This window comes from Hippopotamus amphibius, chromosome 8 (genome assembly GCF_030028045.1).
Source record: "Hippopotamus amphibius kiboko isolate mHipAmp2 chromosome 8, mHipAmp2.hap2, whole genome shotgun sequence".
NCBI classification, from domain to species: domain Eukaryota; kingdom Metazoa; phylum Chordata; class Mammalia; order Artiodactyla; family Hippopotamidae; genus Hippopotamus; species Hippopotamus amphibius.
The window spans coordinates 66,509,763-66,530,053 of NC_080193.1; the positions used below are offsets into that span (position 1 = coordinate 66,509,763).

Genomic DNA, 20,291 nt, shown 5'->3' on the forward strand with positions numbered 1-20,291 from the left:
ACGCACTGTTCCGGAGAATGTTCCAGTCTCTCCTGTGATGACAGAAATGTTCTGTGTCTGCACTGGCCAATATGGAAGCATTAGCCGTGTTACTGAAATGCGGTTGGTGCAGCTGAGAAACTAAACTTTAAATTGTATTTAATTTTAATTTACTTACATTTACGTGGCCACGTGTGGCTAGTGTCTGCTGAACTGGACAGCACAGCCAGGCTGGCAGCCGGTCTTGGGCTTCCTGGAGCCTGGAGTGGACAGATACCCTCCCTGTCCTTGCTGAGGCCTCTCCACCAGCTTGGTGAGTGTCCACAAGCAGATCTTTCTCATCCAGACACAGCCCCCATGGTAACTTCTAGTGACTGGAGACAGGATAGGACTTTGTGAAATACCTCCTCCCTCTCCTTCACAGGAGTGGGGAGAAGGAACATAAAAAGGCAGAGTGATGTTGGAAGAGATGAGGTCATTGTTATGGCCCTACAGTCTTTTGATGTTAAGAATAGCCTATTGAAAGCATTGAATATTTTGTAACTGATTATGAAAGAGAATTATCCTGAGGAGTAGATCTTAGAGGTGACATTGTGAGATAATCATCTCACTGGTGTTTTGAAAGTAGGGATTCTGTGAGGGACCCACTCTCTTTCCCTGAGGAGGGTTGCTTGTGTATAAAGAGTGCTTTTAAGGTTTCTTTCCTTTTTTTTTCCTTCTGTTTAGGAAATCATTTAAATAATTCCTCCTTTATCAATATTATACGTATGTGAATAGGACTTATGAATATGTATATTTTTAACTTATTTCTTTTTTAAAAATTTTTATTGGAATATAGTTGATTTAAAATGTTGTGTTCGTTCCTACTGTACAGCAAAGTGAATCAGTTACACATATACATATATCCACTCTTTTTTAGAATCTGTTCCCATATAGGTCATTACAGAGTACTGAGTAGAGTTCCCTATGCTATACAGTAGGTCCTTATTCGTTATCTGTTTTATATATAGTAGTGTGTATATGTCAATCCCAGTTTCCCAATCCCCTTTCCCCCTGGTAACCATAAGTTTGTTTTCTACATCTGTAACTCTGTTTCTGTTTTGTAAATGAGTTCATTTGTACCATTTCATTTTTTAGATTCCATATAGAACAATACACACATCGCTGGTATTCATGTGAAAACACATAGCAGGGCTTCAATAATCCACTCGAGTAATACCGTTGGTATCAATGCCGTTGATAAATACCAACGCTGTGTGTATTGCTCTGGGTGGGGATTATTAAGGAGAGGGACACAGAGCACAGGAGGTTCAAATAACTAAGGTAGGGCTGCTGTAGGGCAAGAAGAAGGGTTGAGTGTGTGACCAGGACCCCGGTTGTCCCAGCCTCAGAGCTCTCAGTTGGGATGTTGGTGTTATGAAATGTGTCGCATTAAAATTATACTCCTGGGTCCCAGTGGGCGGCAGACGTGAGAGAGGAAGGAAGGCATTTTTGCCTCTTAACGATCAGTTTTCACCTCAGAAGATTCCACATACTAACAGTCTTACCGCAGTGTGGTGAGGCGCTGTCCCCGTTGAATTTGCAGAGAAAGGGTTTTAAAAAAGATTTGTTGGTTAATATTTCTGTGGTCATTCTGACACGCTCCCTCGTGGAGCCTACGTGCCAGGGACTGTGCTTCACTTGCCCTCTAAATGAGCAAGAAACACAGGTGTTACACGGATGAAGGCAACTGACAGGAACACGCTGTGAGGGGACTCCCCAGCACGTGGTCAGACGGTGAGCGGGCACCCCCCACGCTGGTCCTCAAGGGCGTACCGCGTAAGGGGCCGTCGGGTGGAAGAGGTACTTCACGTCCCCTCTGGGGCTCCAGAAGGCAAAACTGGTGGTTATTTTCTAATGAAATAAGTGGGTTTTGAAGGCCTGTTTGTGCAGCGTCCTCTGGTGAGGGAGAATGTTTAGGACAGGAAGGCTGTGCAGAAGAGGAAGATGTGACAGTGGCTGCCGGTGGTGGGGAGATTCATCTCAGTCGAGAGAAGAGAGAGCTTCAGGAAACGGAAGACAAGGCTGTGAGGGGATTAGCCCCCTTCGCTGGAGGTGTCCCCGGAGAGAGACTTCCTGGACATTGAATGGAAAAGAGGGCATTCGTGCTGGTGGAGCAGGGGTCAGCAAATTACCGACCTTGGGCCAAATCCTCTCCCTGCCTCTTTTTATAAATAAAGTTTTATCAGAACCCAGCCATGCAGGTTTAAGTGTGCGAGGCTGCTTTCGCGCTGTAACGGTAGTGTTGAGGAGCCGTGATGAGACCACATGACCCACAAAACCTTAAGTATTTACTGTCTGCCCCCGTATAGAAAAAGTTTGAGGACCCTAAAGAGCATTGGATGCAGTGATATGTAAAATCCTTTCTAATTCTCCAAATGTAAGGGATTCAGATAAGAAACAAGCCTATGGGAAGTATGGAGAAGCGTTCCTGTGAGAGATGGACCTCGAAGGAAATTCTTGCCAGTCCTGGCAGAGAAGGCCATTCCCTGTGACCACCTGGGCAGATCTCAAGGGAGTAAGTCAGTGTACCTGGGATGTTGCCAGGAGACTCATTCCAACATCCATCCATGCATCCATTCATTTGTTCATTCATTCATTCATTCCTTTTGCCTCCAGCACGTTGTTGGCCGGTGTAGACAGTAATCTAAACCATTTCTTTGCCTGCTGTTGGTAAAGTAAGCACAAATTCTGGCATGAGCTGTTGGCATTTTGATAAGAACTTTGCTGGTATGGAAATGCTCATTAAGTTCAATGTTTATAATCAAGTTTTATGAAGTTATTTTATTTTAAGTATAATAGTCTCACCAAGACACAACTTAGAATTTACTCACATGTTTGGCTGAATCATAGGATGTAAGAAATGGTTGTTCCAAAATGAAAACCTCACTGTATTGGCAAGAGATGCAGCTCCCAGTGTTACGGATAGGATGCACATTACTATTCATGCCTTTTTAATTGATTAGCCTTTAAGGCTTCTGGAAGCCTTTAAAAGTTGTTTTGTCAACATTAGACCAGCTGCTGTGTAATTATGGTAGCTCTTCTTGCAGTTAAATTCTTTTAATAACGTGTTCAATCTGCCGATGCCAAAGTGCTTTGAACCTGTGATATATACTATAGAGAGCTTTTGTTTTTACTTACAGATGGTTGGTGCCGTTTTCTGGGCAACTCTGTAGAATTTTCACAGAAATTTTAAAGATGAATTACTTCAAATGGGAGGCAAATGAATTTGAACATCAGGTTACTCCTCCCCCTATAAAAATTGTTCATATGTGACTCGAATTTTGAACTTGACTCATAACAACCTAAATATGCTCATTAAAAAAAAGATCTGCTCCTTGAAACCTTTTAAAGGCTCTTTTCACTGACTCTCCAGCTTGTAAATCAAAACTTCTGGCACCAGTCAGATGATGGTAGAATCAGTGGGGCTGGTGATAAAGATTGTTGCTTAATGAGGAACCGGACACGGTGGTTTTGCCCTCTGTGCAGGGGACTGAAACGTCACGCAGGAAACCAAATGTGACTTTAGCCATGTGTTTTGCTATTTTTAAAGGGAGTTCTATCCTGAAGTCTGGCACGAAAAGGTATAAGTAGATGGAGACTGGTGTCAGAAAGATGCAAACAGAAGATCCTGTGCTTCTTTCCTCCTGGTCCCCTGTCCTCCGCATATGCTTTGTGCCCCATTTCTGTGGATGGATCACACTGGTGCTTGAGGCAGGTAAGGGGGGGCGGTGGAGGTTGCTCCTGATGCTCAGGCCATTTAGGTCACTTCTTCCCTACGGCATTTTAAGAGACAAAGGCAAAGCCTTTTAAAATAGAGGCGCAGAGCATCAGCATCTGGGAGAACAAGAGACTAGATGGGGCCACAGCTGGCTGTCTCTGGCCCCTTTGTCCCCTGTGTGTTAAGGAATGCATCTATGTTGGTAGAAAACTGTGAAGTGAGTCCCTCAACCACCTGTGCTCACCCTTTCTCTTCACTTTGTGGTGTAAGGGGTCTTTACTGTATGAAAAAGTCTATTTCAAGTTTAAATAGATGTTCAGAAGTATTAATAATCTGCAGGTTCTGAAGAAGAAGCTCTCCTGGACAGTACTGGCTTTTATAATGGTAGAGTCCGCTGAAAACTGTCTCTTCAGCTCACTCACTCAGGAAGTGAAGATTTGTTTGCCTCGGGAGCACTTGAGCCCTGAGAACTGACAGATTTGGGAGATTTGAGGACCCATAGACAGTTAGGTGTAGGGTATTTGTGTGTTTTGAAGTAGCCGTTGAGACACTGTTCTGAAGAGAACTAGAATTTGTTTAATTAAAAGTTGCCTAAGTTAATTATATTTTTTCCTGTGGGACAAAACTCATTCCTGGTAAATGGCTTCATCTTTTCAAAGTTATACTGAATGTTAAATCAGAGTGTTTTTAATATTTCAGGCTGGTAGAATAGGCTTCCCAGATGTGACCAAGAAAACTAGCATAAGTCTCAGTGTTCTAACTCCAAATATCAAAACTTGTTATTATCCTTATGCATTTTTTGGTCACATCACCTTTTGCTAAGGTACATAGTTTACATTGATATGATAGGAGTGAAATCTGCCTTCAAGTGTCAATTCTAAATGCTTGCATGAGACCTGGTCTTCTCATCAGTCTTATCACATCAACATGTTATATGCTTTCACCTATGCTTAGCGCATTAGCATTTTATATGCTTTCTCAAAGTCTTGCATATAGTTTTAGAAAATTATAAACTTTGGAAATTTCTCTGAGGGCTGCAAAATTGTTCTTGTTACTCCCCCACAGTAATTTCACATTATCTTGAGATTGCATTGAATCAGGGAGAGCAGATGTTGGCTTTAACTTCTGGTGCTACGACTTGATAGGCATAAACCTCCATGCATATATATGTACATATATACATACACATGAGTGATCAGTTCCCCGAGAACCCCATGATCAGCAAGACAAAGGACTTGTGCAGGCCCAGATGGCTGTGGAATTGTAGAGGTCTTTGCGTCTCAAGCTACTCAAAGGTACTCAGGCATAAAATCTTATTATTTTTATCAGGTATTTAGATTCTTGTTTATAAGCAGCAAAAACCCAACTCAGATTATTTTGGGAAAATTTATTTTTCAAGGATTATCTCATGTGTGGAGCAGAATGGATCTTTTTCTTACCCCTAACTTACTCTTTTTGAACTCTATAAGGATTCTCCTTCACATTCTGGGTCTGTGTGCTTAAGTAAGAGTACATTTTTACCATGTTGAACTCTGCCACCCCTCCCTTACATGAATAAATGGAGAATAATTGAAGGAAGAGTCAGACGGTGAAACTGCTGGTAGACCAGGGCTATAGCTACTTCTTGCCAGCAGGAACTTGAATGTATCCAGTATTCTCTCCCCATCTCTTGATTTTTCTCACCTCGTTGGTTTCATTCCTTCTTCCTGCAGCCCAGGTGTAGAGAAAGTGACCTCAAATGCTCCTGAGATGTACACATCTCATATTTCATGCCACTATGTGGGACCCACTCGTGTTCTCTCTGTTCCCAGACTCAGTAGTCCTGAAGAAGAGAGCTGATTGGCCCAGCCTGGGACAGATGTCAACTTGGACCAATCAGCTGTGGCTGTGGGCAGGGCCATATTGTACAGTACTTGTCATTGGTGGCTCCTTTTCTCTGTGTGGGTAAAAGGAGAATCAGTGAAGCTTGAAATACCAGACGTTTTCCTTGCTCCTATGTGGGCATATCACCTTTTTCTTACCAACCATGACTACTAGCCTCTTCCAGATGCCTACTTTTTCCCATCTCTTCTACTTTGCATGCCATTGCTTTTCATGGTTTGGTGGAGAATCTGGGACAAGACATAGAGTGGGCAGAAGGAAAGTTCCTGGGTCAGTGATTTAGAGCAGGTCTCTTCTGGTCTTTTCCCTTGAGCTCCAGTGATGCTCCTCTTCTTTTTTAGAATGCAGAGAGAAGTGGCAGCTCGGGAGAAGGCAGATGAAAAGGTCAAATGATGAAGCTTGCAGTCTGCTTTTGGCCCAGGAGATAATGCCCTTTTCTAAAGGCTAAATGTTTTCTCAGGTTGAATAGATCAGTCATGAGTCCAAAATTTCATGACTACCTTAGGAGATATTTGACTCTTTATGTGTGTATAATACATGTATAATAGTTGGAGAGAATGTACTTTGGGTTTTGACTTATTTCCTAATTTGTTTTCATTATCCAAATCCATTTGCACGTATTTTTTAGGCTAAGAAAGTTTTCCAAACCCACTTAACATGTAACTCTTCAAAATTTACTGGAATCCTCTGTGTGTTCACTTAAATAGAAGTCATTCTTTTGTTCCCCCAAGTTAATAGTGCTAACTCACTTACGTTCTGCTTCTGACAGCCATTCGGCAGTAATGCATCCCCAAAGGAGTTGCTGTTGATTTCTAAATCTTGTGTTTTCAGCTGCTGCCTAGTTATCCCACCCTGATTGGCATTTAACCATTGAATTAGATTTTTCTCCTACTAAAGAGAGCTTTATGAGCTTTAACTTCAAGTGCCTATATCACAGTCTGATGTTTGCATTATAATTGACACTGAGTAAGCACTTTTTGCTGGAAAAGGTCTTGTCTCCTAAGACTGAGGGAGGATTTAGACACAGTTCCCTGACACTCTTTTTCAGGGTTCAATTGAGTGTGCTTCGGGGTGGCTCTGTAGGTGAACACATTAATAACAATCTCACCCAGCACATGTTAACATGCTTACTTTATTTCTGCCATCAGTGGTGATCACATTCCCTGAGAGCTGTTTCTCAGGGCTTGTTGACTAATATGGCCATAAATATATCCCTGAAGGGTAAAGCTGTAGCTGTTTCAGCACAGGTGGAACAAAAATAAATGTTCCACTGTTTTAGTATTACAAATTATAATCCTACTGAGGCATGAAATTTAAGGTGGTGATAGTTTAATTTCTACTCTTTTTTGACATAATGGCAGAATAAATAGAATTAAAAAATTTTAATCGAATAAGTTTTGCTGACCATATTGTGTGCATGGTTCATTCTTCGCCCCTCAAGTCATGGAATATTTTATATTTCAAAAACAGCATGACCTTTGGACGTTTTTACCTTATTTGACAGTAAATAAACAAAAAATTGTTCTCTGGGCCTATAAATGGATTTTGAGGAAAGGAATATATCTTTGTCTTACAGAGACCAAGAAATGAACTTGATGTTTCTTCTTCTTCTATTACCATGTTCATTCATTCAGTCAACAAATATCAATTGGGTACCTGCCTGTTCTACCTCTGGAAACTTAAAACTAGGGAGATATGGACATATAACAAACTTCCAATAAAGAGTTATAGACATCATAATAGAAGGTGCAATGGGACACAAAGGAGGGAGCAGTCAGTTGAGATCAGGGAAGGCTTAACTGGAAGATGACAGCTGAAGGGGGCCATCTGCCCTGGGGAGGACAAGAAGGAAGAAGGAAGACTGTGAACCAAGACACAGGCATAAAGCGACGTGCTCAGCTGAAGGAGGGCATGTGTTTGAATAAGATTAGGATGAAGGGCATGTGTAGCTAGAAGTGGGGCACAAAAAAGGTAGGGTAGAGGCCTAACCAGGGAGGTGTTTTATATATATATATAATATATGTATCTTAGTTGGACACGTGTATACATATATACACATATATGCATGTAATATATGCATATGTAGGAACATACGTGTGTATCCAATCATGGAATATTGATTTTATTTTAGATATTAGTATTTTTCAGTCTTTTTGTTATCTGTTCCTAAACTTAAGAGGAGTATGAATACTTCTGTCATTCTACCTGGGGAAGTATAAGAATCTTGTGGGGTAGAGGAAAGGGGTGGATTCATAATTTGAAAAACCCACAAGATAACTGTGCTAAGTCCCTATGTCCACTCCACTGAGAATTACAGCTAAACTCAATGGAAGCCACTGAATAGTTTTAAGCAGGGGCTTATATTGTCTTTTAATATCAGTGACCTGATTAGAGTACGAGCTCCATTTACTGTTCTTTAAATAAAATACTTGAAAAATTAGTTACTGGCCTCCTCCATCTCTAGGCACTCATGATCCCCTATGTAATTTTTCAATATCCAATAAGAGAATTCATTTGTTGCCCTCTTGGCACAAACACATTTTAAAGACTGATAGGAAAGGACTATTTGGGGGACAGAATATAAAAATGAAGTTGGGACAGAAAATAGGAGCTATTATTTGTAGCTTCCCATCTTTTTTTTTTTTTTGAGGTACACCGAAGTCAACCAGCTTTATTTATACACATATCCCCATATTCCCTCCCTCCCTCAACGCCCCCCGACCCTCTCTGTCCCAGCCCTCTAAGGCATCATCCATCATCGAGTTGATCTCCCTTTGTTATACAGCAACTTCCCACTGGCTATTTTACAGTTGGTAGTATATATATGTCTATGCTACTCTCTCACTTTGTCCCAGCTTCCCCTTCACCCCCCGCCCCCCTCAACCTCGTGTCCTCCAGTCCATTCTCAGCATCTGCATCCTTATTCTTGTCTTGTCACTGAGTTCATCAGTACCATTTTTTTTTTTTTTTTTAGATTCCGTATATATGAGTTAGCATACAATATTTGTTTTTCTTTTTCTGGCTTACTTCACCCTGTCTGACAGACTCTAGGTTTATCCACCTCATTACGTATAGCTCCATCTCATTCCTTTTTATAGCTGACCCATCTTTGATTTTCCTGATGCAGGTCATTTCTGGGAGTGTCCAGGCCAAGTGGGAGGAGCAGTGGGAGGAGAGGCTGGCAGGCCCAGTGCCGGGTGCATAGTAGGCATGCAGTGGTTGTTAGTGCCCTCGTCCTCCCCTTTCAAGCTCTAGCCCTTTTTTTGAAAATCAGGTCCCGTCAGAGTCTGTTTTAGTGGCTAATGTCAAGAGTGACTGGGAGAAGTGGTTTAAACGGAGAAGAAAGTGACCCAGGTGTTAGATCTGTATAACTTAGAATGAAAAGGGAATTTAATGATTTTCTCTCACTTCGCTGATGGGGAAACCAAGGTCCTGAGAACTTGAGCAACTTATCTAAAGTCACAAAGCTGATAAATATGGGGAAGGGACCAGAGCCCAGGTCCTCTGACTCCAAATATCAGACTTTTCCAGTCTCTCAGATATGTCGATGTCATTTCTGCATGTTTTCCCTTTTCGCTAAACAATCAGAGTTAGTCTCCATAAAGGTTCTAATCAGCGTATCTGAAACATATACCCCATCAACGACCCCGTTTTTCTTTTTTTTTGTTTGTTTGTTTGGCCATTTAGTGACATCAACATCCACCAGCTGCCTGAGCTAGTCATTTCAGCATCACTTTTGTCTCCCTCTTGTATTCACTTGGTCACTTGGTCGTGTTGATGTCATTTTGGACATGTGTCTCAAATCCATCTTTGCTTTCATTTCCTATATTCCTTCCTTGATTGAGCCTTTCTTTCTTTATTCTCTGGACAATTGAAGTAGCTTGTAAGTTGTGTCTGCCTTCTGCAATTCACTCTCCTCACTGCCTGCAGAGTGTTCTTTGTAAAACACACATCTGAATGATGGGTTCAACAGCTTTCAATGCCTTTTTATTCTGTAAAGTCCCTCTCCTTCGCTGGCCCTTTATGATATGGCCTTAATATCCCTCTTCAACATTTTCTTCTGTTGTTTTCTCCTCCTTTCATCACACCAGACTGTTCAATATTCCCAGCTTTTTCATGCGCTTTTCCAGGGTGCCCTTGAACACAAGTTTAAGCACGTATTGATGCCCAATTCTGTCTCTTCCTGAGGCCCACTTTTCCTTTCCTGGTTGAGATAGACGGATCCATCCTCTGTTACCCCAGAGCACTTTGTTTATACTTCTCCAGTAGCCCTGAGTGGTGTTGTCTGATGTGCACTAGAATCCGTTCTCTTTCTTAAAAATAGGTCTGTTTTATTCAATAGTCTGTGAACACCTTGAGCTCAGTAGTTGTATCAGATTCATTCTTATATCCCTGGCACCTGGGGTAGGCTGAGTAGTGATCCCTCCAAAATATCCACGTCCTAATCCCATGGAACCTGTGAGTGTTACCTTACATGGCAAAAGGGATTTTGTATTTATTTGTTTATTTATTGGCTTCATTGGATCTTTGTTGCTTCACGGGAGCTTTCTCTAATTGCGGCAAGTTGGAGCTACTCTTCATTGCTGTGTACAGGTTTCTCATTGCAGAGGCTTCACTTCTTGTGGAGCACGGGCTCTAGGCTTGTGGGCTTCAGTAGTTGTGGCTCAAGGGCTCAATAGTTGCGGCTCGCGGACTCTAGAGAGCAGGCTCAGTAATTGTGGCACACGGGCTTTGTGGCTTTGTGGCATGTGGGATCTTCCCGGACCAGGGCTCAAACACGTGTCCCCTGCATTGGCAGGTGGATTCTTAACCACTGAGCCATCAGGGAGGTCAAGAGGGATTTTGTAGGTGTGATTAACCTAAGGATCCTGAGATGAGGTGATTATCCTGATTGTCCTAGTGGGCCCGCTGTAATTGCAGGGTCCTTTTAAGAGATCAGGGCAGAGAATGTGATGTGATGAGGGAAGAGCAGTAGAGAGGAGATAATGAATAGAAGCAGAGGTTGGAATGATGTGCTTTGAAGATAGAGGAAGAGGCTACCAGCCAAGGAATGTAGGTGGCCCCTAGAAACTAGAAAATGCAAGGAAATGGATTCTCTCTTAGAGCCTCCAGAAAGAATGCAGCTCTGCTGACACTTGATTTTAGCCCAGTAAGACCCATTTCAGACTTTGGACCTCCAGAATGAAGAGATAATAAATCTGTGTCATTTAAAATAACTAAGCATGTGGTCATTTGTTATTTGTTACAGCAGCAATAGGAAACCAATACAGCACCTAACACACACCTGATATGCAGAAGAACTCAGTATATTTGCATCTTATCTTGATTAAGCAGAGAATTTTTCTGATCCTCATAACTATGGTAGCTGATATTTACTGAACCTTTTGTTGTGTGCCAGGAACTGTGCTCAGCCCTTTATACATGATCCTCATAATTACTCTAAGCCTACATGCCCTTATTATCCCCACTTGACAGATGAGGAAACTAATGCACAGCAGGTTTTGATAACTTGTCCCAAATCATGCTACCACAGGTGATGGCACTGGGACTTGAAGTGAGCAGTCTGGCTCCTGGGTCTTGATCGCACCTCTCTCTCTTGTCCAACCACTTCCTCACAGCACATATATCAAATTTATGTGTGCTTCCTGGTGTGATATGTTGTAAGGAAAGCTGCTGGAGCTCTGTTTGAATATTGATGCTTCCCCGAATCAATTGACTCTGTAAATTGGGCAAGTCAGCTATCCTAGATCTGTGTGCTTATCTTTGCCACATCTTTCTTTTTCTGCTTGCCTTATGGGGTTAATGTGAGGATTGAATGATAAGTCATGTGTAAAAGTGCTTTGAGACGTATCAAGCCCCACATGTATGCTGTTTATCATTATATATTTGGTTGCTTGTATACTGTCCATGTTGCCATGAACCAGAGTTACATGGCTGATGAGCTATGATGTCTGACTCAGGTAAGTAGGTGCTTAACCTACTCAATAAACGCTTTTGATAAAAATGTCCTTTTAGGGACTTCACTGGCGATCTGGTGATTAAGACCCCCGCTTCTGATGCAGGGGGTGCGGGTTCCATCCCTGGTCGGGGAGCTAAGATCCCACATGCCTCAGGGCCAAAAAAAACACAAAACATAAAACAGAAGCATCATTGTAGCAAATTCAATAAAGGCTTTAAAAATGGTCCACATCAAAAAAAGAAAAAAATGCCCTTTTGCCCCCTGCGTTATCATTGTTATATTTTGGATCATTGGTACCAAACACCTGAGAGCTCACAATTTAGTCTCCAGCATTGAACTTCATTTTTTTTCTTTTTAAAATGAATTCTTCTCCTTGCACTTCTGAGGGAATATTTGTATTGTGTAGCCTGCATGAAGGTAGGGCTGATGGAAGGCTTGCAGTGATTTCAGCAGTTCTTCGGTGGGGTTCCCTTGAGGATGCTTGCATTTGTGGTGGAGAACCTAGGCTGAGGATGAGCTGAAAATCCTGGGGAGTCCTGACTCAAGAAGACTGATTTAAAAGAAAGCCAGTGAGGTGAATGTGATTCTTTCTCCCTGTCCTGCCTTCGCCTGCAAGGTTACTTTTCTTTATGATGCTTCAGTTGCTCATTGTATGCCATGATTTTGAGATTAGTTGAGTTCACAGAACGAGACGGAAGGCTAAGACGTGACCTGACCAGACTTGAACTGATTGTCAGGTCTTCAACCCTTTGAGATATCGATGGGCTGCAAGGGTAGCTGGTTTGGGTTGAGATGACAGCTTGCTAAAAAGCAGCACCTTGTTATGATTTATTGTTTCTTTTGTTTACCCAGCCATAACATAGAGTCTGCAGAGCACGTGTTTGATGCATGTTCAAGGCCAGTCCAGCTATCCTGAATGGGGTAATATCCACACATAAAATGATACTGTGATAGGCATCCTTATGTATACATTTTTGTTCCTCTATTTGATTATTTCCTTGGGATGGGCTCCTAGACATAGATTTAGTCAAACAAGGGGATGAACTTTAAAACAAAAGCAAACTTAAAACCGAACAAAATGAAAAAAGTATATTGGTACATGTTAACAGATTGCTTTCTTTAAAGATTGTATTAATTTACACTCCCACTAGTGGTGGATGAGAATGCTTAGCTCACTGCAGGGTTGCTAACGCTTACTTATTCAATACCCATTTCTAGAGTTCTCACAGTCTTCCAGGCTCAGACATTTTTGAAAAGTTTTCAAAAGTGCCCCAGGTGATTCTAAGTGTAGCTAGCTGAGAACTGCTGGTTTGGTTGATGGAAGAAAGCTAAGAAAGGAGATTTTCTTTCATCACTTCTCTGTGGTCTGAGTGTCTCTCGCTATCCCCTTAAAATAGATCAGTTTCATTAGATCATTCTTGTTTTGTTTTGTTTTGTTTTATTTACATAGGACACACCTTTCCTACGAGCAGCCCCTTCACATTCAGTCTAACACCATCTTGAAGTAATAATTCACAGTAGTGTCGACTATGGGCTTAGTAACGTAATCCTCTGCCCGCACAGCAGTTTCCAATGTTCAAATAGTTCAGTGGCGTGGTGTTACCTTTCAGCTGAACAGCATGTTCTTGTTTGCCGAGTGCTTCCCTAGTATGATCTGATTTAACTGTTGCAGTTACTTCGTGAGTCTGGTGTTTTCATTCCTTTTACAGAAAAGAGGAAAGACCACAATTAATAACTAAGTTTTCTGAGGTCACACAAATAGTAACCATGTGTTAGGAGCTGAGTCAACACAGGTCTTCTGACTTCAAGCTCAGAGTTTCTAATGCTGTGTCATAACCTGCCGTTGGGTTTCCATGTTTTATTACAGGATCCGGGTATTAGATTATTTTAGGTTACTTTATTTAGTGTCTGCAGGTTTTACTGTGCTTTCCTTTGCTCATTTTCTTCCCTATATGCTCATCCACAATTCTAAGCGTCCAGAGTAGTGTTTCTCAACTTCTTTTTTTTATTATTTTTCCCTCCCCAAGGGGGGAAACTAATTTAATTTAAATTCTTTCTAATGAGAGAAATTAAATGCTAAGGAATAAGATCTTGTCAAGTAGGGTTGAGCTTTCGAGGGCCACCACCTATTGTTATATGTAAGATACTTTTTTGCTTCCTAACAACCAGTTTTCATCTTGGGGGCTCAAAAATTCTGTTGATGGACAAACTAATTTAGATGACCTTAACTGTGGCTGTCAAGGCAGAGAGGTGGACTGTAGGACTTACAGATGTAACTGGCATATATGTGTAGTTAAGTGGGGCACATATGAAACTGACATTACTCTTTACCTAAGGCAGTTTAGAAAACTACAAGCTAACCAATTACTTAAAAGGCAGCAGTGCTTTAATGTGAATTGCTAATTATTTAAATACGCATTCCATGTGATCAAACCACCTGGAATATCAAACTTGTCTTGGTTTTCCAGATGCTGTGTAGGTCATATAGAGTATGTCTTCCCTCTCCACCCACTGCCTACTTTTTTTATGAGCTTCGTATGGGCTCTTGTCTACCTGTTGCCCCAGCTCTGGGCTCAACTTTTAAATTTATTAATTTGTGGCAATTACATACGTTTCCATTTATAATTCCAGAGAAATAAATGCTGGCATGTTCAGAGGCAGGAAAGCAGTGCATTGGTAGATAAGGGCCATCCCATGCTGGGCTTGCCTGGCTGCCACCAGCTCTGACCTCCTCTGACCCTTGGCAGGGAGAGAATGTAAGAGGGAATCAGGGGCCCCAGGTGGCTTCTGTTTGTTTTTGCAAGAGAGCCAGATCTAAGGGGTTTGAGAAGATGCCAGGTTTTATAAACACAGAGCCAAAGAAAAGAACAAGGGTGGCAGGGAGGGGCCAGGCACTGGGAAGGTGTACTTGCAGGGAGTAGAGCTTGGCGCAAAATGAGCTTTCATTCATTTCTATGGGTAGAATTTTTAAGATTAACATGCTAATTTCTCTATTGAAGTCAAACAAGATTTTAAGTCATTTATCAGGGTTCATAGAGTGCCTATTTATAGAAGTCAGAATAAAAGTAAATGAACCATGAATGCTAACATGCATCTAACAAATTTAATAAGATTTAAAAGTTAAATAAACCAATGGAACCTGCAGTTTTCTCCAGAGCCCCTTTGCAAGTTCTAACCTGGTTTCCCTTTTCTTTTCCCCTCTTCATTTTACACAATGCCTTGTGTGGCTTCTTCAGCCTCAGCGTTTAGAACACTAGAGCTTGTTTTTAGAGGGAATTTCATTTTCAGTTATGATACTGAGCAATGGGCTCGTGTACTCGCAGGGTGTAGCCAAACTCTGACAATGGATATTTGTGGCACAGTAAGGGTTTATATGCAGGGCGCCAAGCAAGTGAGAGACAAGCCTCCGATCCACTCCAGCTTGGTCTCTGAGTTAGGGGTATTTTAAAAGGAAAGAACAAAGAAACTGGGATTAGTCGCATCTTGTGACATTTCTGTGACAATTCTTAATGCGGTTTCGCGAGTCAGGATGTCTCTGGTTTATGATTCTCTGGCCAGGTGGTCCATGGCTCAGGGGTCTGTAGGCTCATCTTGCCGTGGAGAAATAACCTGAGTTTGTACGCTAAGGATGATATCGACAACAGCAATTTTGGTCTGTTAACGACGTTATCGATAGCAGCAATCTCAGGCATCTGACTCTGGTTGATTGGCTTTCAGTTAGTACAGGACTGAGGCCAGAGGGGACAAGAAAGGGGTTGACATCCTGGCTTAGGTGGGTTTACTCTGAATTTCCACAGCAGTCACTGCTAAAGAACACAGCCAAGGATGTCTGGCCCTGCCTGGGACTTTCTCTCCCATCCATGGCTTCATTTACCAGAGGATCTGGAAGGTTTTTCCATGTATCTTAAGCCAGGCTAACTGAAATTTACTCGCATAGTGGTTCAAGGGAGATTTATGTAGAGAAAGCAGACTTATATGTCATTACAAATTCTAAAGATATATATTTTATATATATATATATATATATATATATTTTTTTTTTTTTCCCCTTCTGTAAGAATGTTCTGGTTTAGTTCCTCAAAGGAAAATGGGATGATGGTGATTTTGTCCACATGACTTTCTTATCCTCTGCTTGCCCCTTCTCTCCCAACACTTCAAACTGAAGAATGAGCAGTTCTTTTTCGTGTTTAGGAAGCAAATCTGTGTTCGCTGGTCATTCCTTCATGGTATTAGTCACCAGCATTTTTTGTATGCCTTGCATACGTCAGGAATCATGCCATCAAAACCCATGCCTGCCACTTAGCCAGCCTCAGCAGGCCTCACCAACTTAGCACATGTTTAACTGAGGTGCCAAAAGGTACAGAGGTGCAAGACTCTAGTAGCAGAGATGCTTGATAAGACTTGTTTTGTCAATTCTTCCAGACTTTGGTAAGTCTTCAGAATACTCCTAGTCAATCCTAATTTAGGTTTGGGATTTCTCTTCTTGATCCTGGGGAGGGTTATTGGACCATTGAGAGAGCAAAAGCACGTCCCTGGGACTCTGCTTCCCCAAAAATGGCTTTAGAAATAACAAATCCTAGGGAGGTGTCTCTTTGGATTTCAGGTCTCAGGAGAGGCTGATGCATTCCAGGGGCTTGACTTCCTTGGGCTCTTTATTGGAATTGGCCCTTATTCTGGACAGTGGACAAATCAGGGATTATGCCTTGAAAATAGAGATGTAATAGCCTTCCTCCAGGGTAAAGTTATAATGGGGAATGGGCACGGGGAGGCCTTATCCAGCTTTAAGCTGCCCCACCGCAACTCATCCTCGTTAATTCCTAATACTTGTAACACAGCTCTCCTGGTAAGACCTTAAGCCTGTTAAAGTCCCACTCCTCTGTTAAGATTGTAACTGTACACTTTGCTCATGCTGTCACATTTTTGTCAGTTTGAAGTCTCTGTTTGAATCAAAAGAGTACTCTGAGTGCATTTGCCTAGCAGATGAGTTATCCAGATTGGCGCAAAGCCCGTGACTAGAGGTATTAATCCATGTGTTGTCTTAAATACCTAGGGACAATTCATGGGGACAGCTTAATCTGGAGTGCTTTGTGGATTTCATTCTCACTTGTTAATTAACAAGCTCTTTTGGGCACTTGAGACACTGGATCTGAACACCTGACTTCAGGTGACTCCAGGATGTTATTGTCTTAAAGCTGGTCTAATCATTAATGTGCAGGAGTATGTGAAGAGTATGATACAGTTTAGAAAAAATTCATCTCTATAAGTCAATTTATATGATGTTCAAGAATAAGCAAAAAGAATCTATTGTAGTAAAGGCCAGAATAGTGGTTACCTCTGGAAAGAGTGGGGACAGAGCAGAGGATGAGCTTTCTGCAATATGGGAAATGGTCTCTATCTTGCTCTGGTGGGAGTTACACAGGGACATACATATATACAAATTCACGGAGCTGTACGTCAGTGAAAAAGAAAAAATATTCCCATCTAAGAGTGTATGCCGTCAATCTCCAAGCTCATAGACTTTGTTAAAGATTCTCACAGCCTTTGGAAGGTTTTGAGATTGCGTTGGGAGTAATGTGATGAGATTTGTACTTTGAAGAACTCTCTCTGGTTGTTGCTGGAGAAAGGAGGGGGTGAAAGAGTGAAAGCAGCGACAATGGCTTGGGAGGCTGGGGCAATGGTCCAGCAGGAGACAGTGGACACTTGGATCAGACGTGGTGGGGAGGGAAGGGGGTGGGGGATGGGTGGGGAGGTATTGAGGATGTCTCCCAAGAGTCCAGGATGATAGTGTAGGTGGAGGGGCCGTTGCCTAGAGTTCAAGAATTCAGCTGGAGACAGGTTAAGTCTCAGATGCCTGTGAGCCAGCCTTAGAGATGACAAGTAGGTAATTAAGTAAATGAGTCTGGAGCCAGTAAATAGGTCTGGGCTGAAGTTATAAATTCATGAGTTGCTTGTGTGGTATTTAAAGCAATGGGAATGCATGAGATCACTTTGGGCAAATGCATAGAGTTGAAGAAAGGAGATTCTGAGACTCCGCCCTGGGCAACTGCTGCATTTAGAGGTCAGGTAGGGGAGGAGTCAGAAACCAAAGCTAAAAAGACAGGCAGAAGGACAGCAAGGAGACTGCGCGATGCCCTAGTGAGGGAACAGTGCTCCTAGAAGCAGGGCATGGTCAGCTGTGGTGGATGCTGTTGCAAGCCAGGTGAGTGGAGGATTGAAATCCTCAGTTGGCTTTGGCAGCATGGAGGCCATGCTCACATCACCAAGAATGGCTTATGTGGAAGGGTGGTGACAGAGGCCACCGCAAAGACAGATCTGTTTTTTCCCTGCAGGACGTTTACTGCTTTAGCTGTGTATTCAAAATATCCATCCTTTATATAATATTTAATTGTGTTATGACATTTAAAGTTTAATTCTAGAGCACAATGTAAAGGGATTAATTGGGTCCCAATTTATTAGTGGTTTTCGTTAAAGAAATTGAATTTAGAAAATGCTGTGGGTAATTATTTTGGAGTCCACTCAGGATTTTTGAAGAGATTATTTTCACAGTCCATTCCTGGCCCCCGCACAGAAATGAACTGCATGATACTTGAGTCGTGTTGCTTTAAAGGACAGTCTTGAGTGAGTTTTCTTGGGACATTTAGAATTTCTCCAGCTGATGTTGAGGCTAAGTATCCCTCTAGGCGAAAATGACCAGCATCTTTTCTTAAACTTAATACAGAAATCCTGATAAAGGAAAGAAACCAGTCAGTACTCGTGCCACATTATTTCAAAAGTCAAAACATACTGTTTTGGTGACTGAAGTACATAAGAAAGAAAGAAGGAAGGAAAGAAGGAAGGAAGGAAAGAAAGGAAGGAAGGAAGGAAGGAAGGAAGGAAGAGAGGGAGAGGAGAGGAGAGGAGAGGAGAGGAGAGGAGATCTCAAAATTATGCCCGGTTCTTCAGTGTAGGAAGAATTTTGTGAATATGATGCATCGTATTGCTTTGGTCAATAACTTTGAAAAGTACAGAGGAGAAGTGTGACTCTTCCATCCTGGAGGGTTGTGGTGACACAGGCCTTGGACCTGAGTGTTCCACAATTCTGGGAATGAAGGCAACGATTTGAGTACTACCTAGAGCCCAGAAAGTTGTGGTTGCCCAAGGGATATTAAATGTTGAATAATATTACTCTGAATAGAAAACCTGCCCCTGCAATCTCCTTTCTTACTTTCTTTCTGAGTTTCAGGTTCTTAAGAGAAATGATCTGTATTAAATTTCATATTCTTATTCTACTTAGGAGGTTCTGCTGAGAATTGCAAGGTCAAAAGTATAGTGAGGTTCTTTATATACTTATATCAAGGGGGAGAGCCTTGACATCCTGCTTAATGGGAAGGTGGCACATATTAGACTTTAACTATAAGTGGTTTATGCTTTTAGGATGAAATTTGATTTTACAGCATAGTCATATTTATAAAATATTTTATATATATATATATCCCTCCCTCCACTCCCCACTATTTTTTTACCCGTCTCCTTTCCATATACACATATATACCATTTTTATTTTGGGGTCCATTACTCTTTCCACATCCCTTGTTGCTGCCAAAACCACATGGGCTGAGGGCTGAGCTGAATGGACAGACACCTTCCCCTATCCTGTGTGTGGTTGGAAAACTTTTTTGTTTCTTTGTGGGTTTTTGTTTTTCTGAATAAAAAAGATTCTACTAATTAAAAAAGAAAAATTACATATATAATTATATGTTATGTAATTTTATTATATATTTTAATATTTTAATTTTATATTATCTAATATATAATAATATTTTATGCAATATATAACATTATATATTATATTATATAAAAATTATGTATATTTGTTTTTTCTTTTTCACATGTGCTGGGATGACCAAGGAGAGAAGGTACTAAGGAGCTTAATTGGTTCTGGAACTTTGCCAGGGTTTCAGGGGAGGTTGGATGTCCAGCTTGGTCCAGGTGAACGTGAGTCTTCAAGAATCTAGAGAGGGGGCTTCCTACGTGGCTCAGTGGTTAAGAATCTGCCTGCCAATGCAGGGGACACAGGTTCGATCCCTGCTCCAGGAAGATCCCACATGCCACGGAGCAACAAAGCCCGTGCGCCACAACTATTGAGCCTGCGCTTTAGAGCCTGTGAGCCACAACTGTTGAGCCCATGTGCTGCAACTACCGAAGCCCACGCGCCTAGAGCCCGTGCTCTGCAACAAGAGAAGTCACGGCAATGAGGAGCCCATGCACCACAACAAAGAGCAGCCTCCACTCAGCGCAACCAAAGAGGGCCGGTGCACAGCAAAAAAAAGACGCAACACAGCCAATTAAATACATACAAACAAACAAACAAACAAAACCAAACAACCAAACAACCACAAAAAAAGTTAAAAACAAAAAAAAGAATCTAGGGAGACTTGGGGGTGTGTCTATAACACATCGGAAGAGCTGGTTCGCAGATCTCAGGGTTTACTTTAGATTAGCATCTTTAGCACATCTTTCTTAGATGGTGGCGGAGTGTGTGTGAATTTATTTTGCAGGTGGCCAAAACAGGATTTGCCTTGATTTCTTGAGGATTTCTCATTAGCGTGAAAGAACCTTGTAAGTAAGTTCTCAGGTATATGGCACTGTGATTTGTTGGCATACAGGTGGTTTCAGACTAAAGTGTTCTGAGACTTGGTGAGGCTGAGTCATGGGGCTGTTGGAGGTAGCTGT

General features: G+C 41.8%; 1 protein-coding gene across 7 annotated transcripts in view; it reads left to right on the forward strand.

The window, feature by feature from the left end:
* The window catches only part of LYPD6 (LY6/PLAUR domain containing 6), a 109,167-nt gene that overhangs the window by 16,524 nt on the left and 72,352 nt on the right, over window positions 1–20,291 (forward strand). Inside the window, exon 1 of one of the 7 annotated variants that reach the window (XM_057745632.1) lies at window positions 11,944–12,153. The exons of the other annotated variants lie outside the window; for them this stretch is intronic. The gene's annotated coding sequence lies outside the window, so the exon portion shown is untranslated. Of the gene's footprint in view, window positions 1–11,943; window positions 12,154–20,291 lie in introns of those variants that run through there. 7 annotated transcript variants of the gene reach the window in all.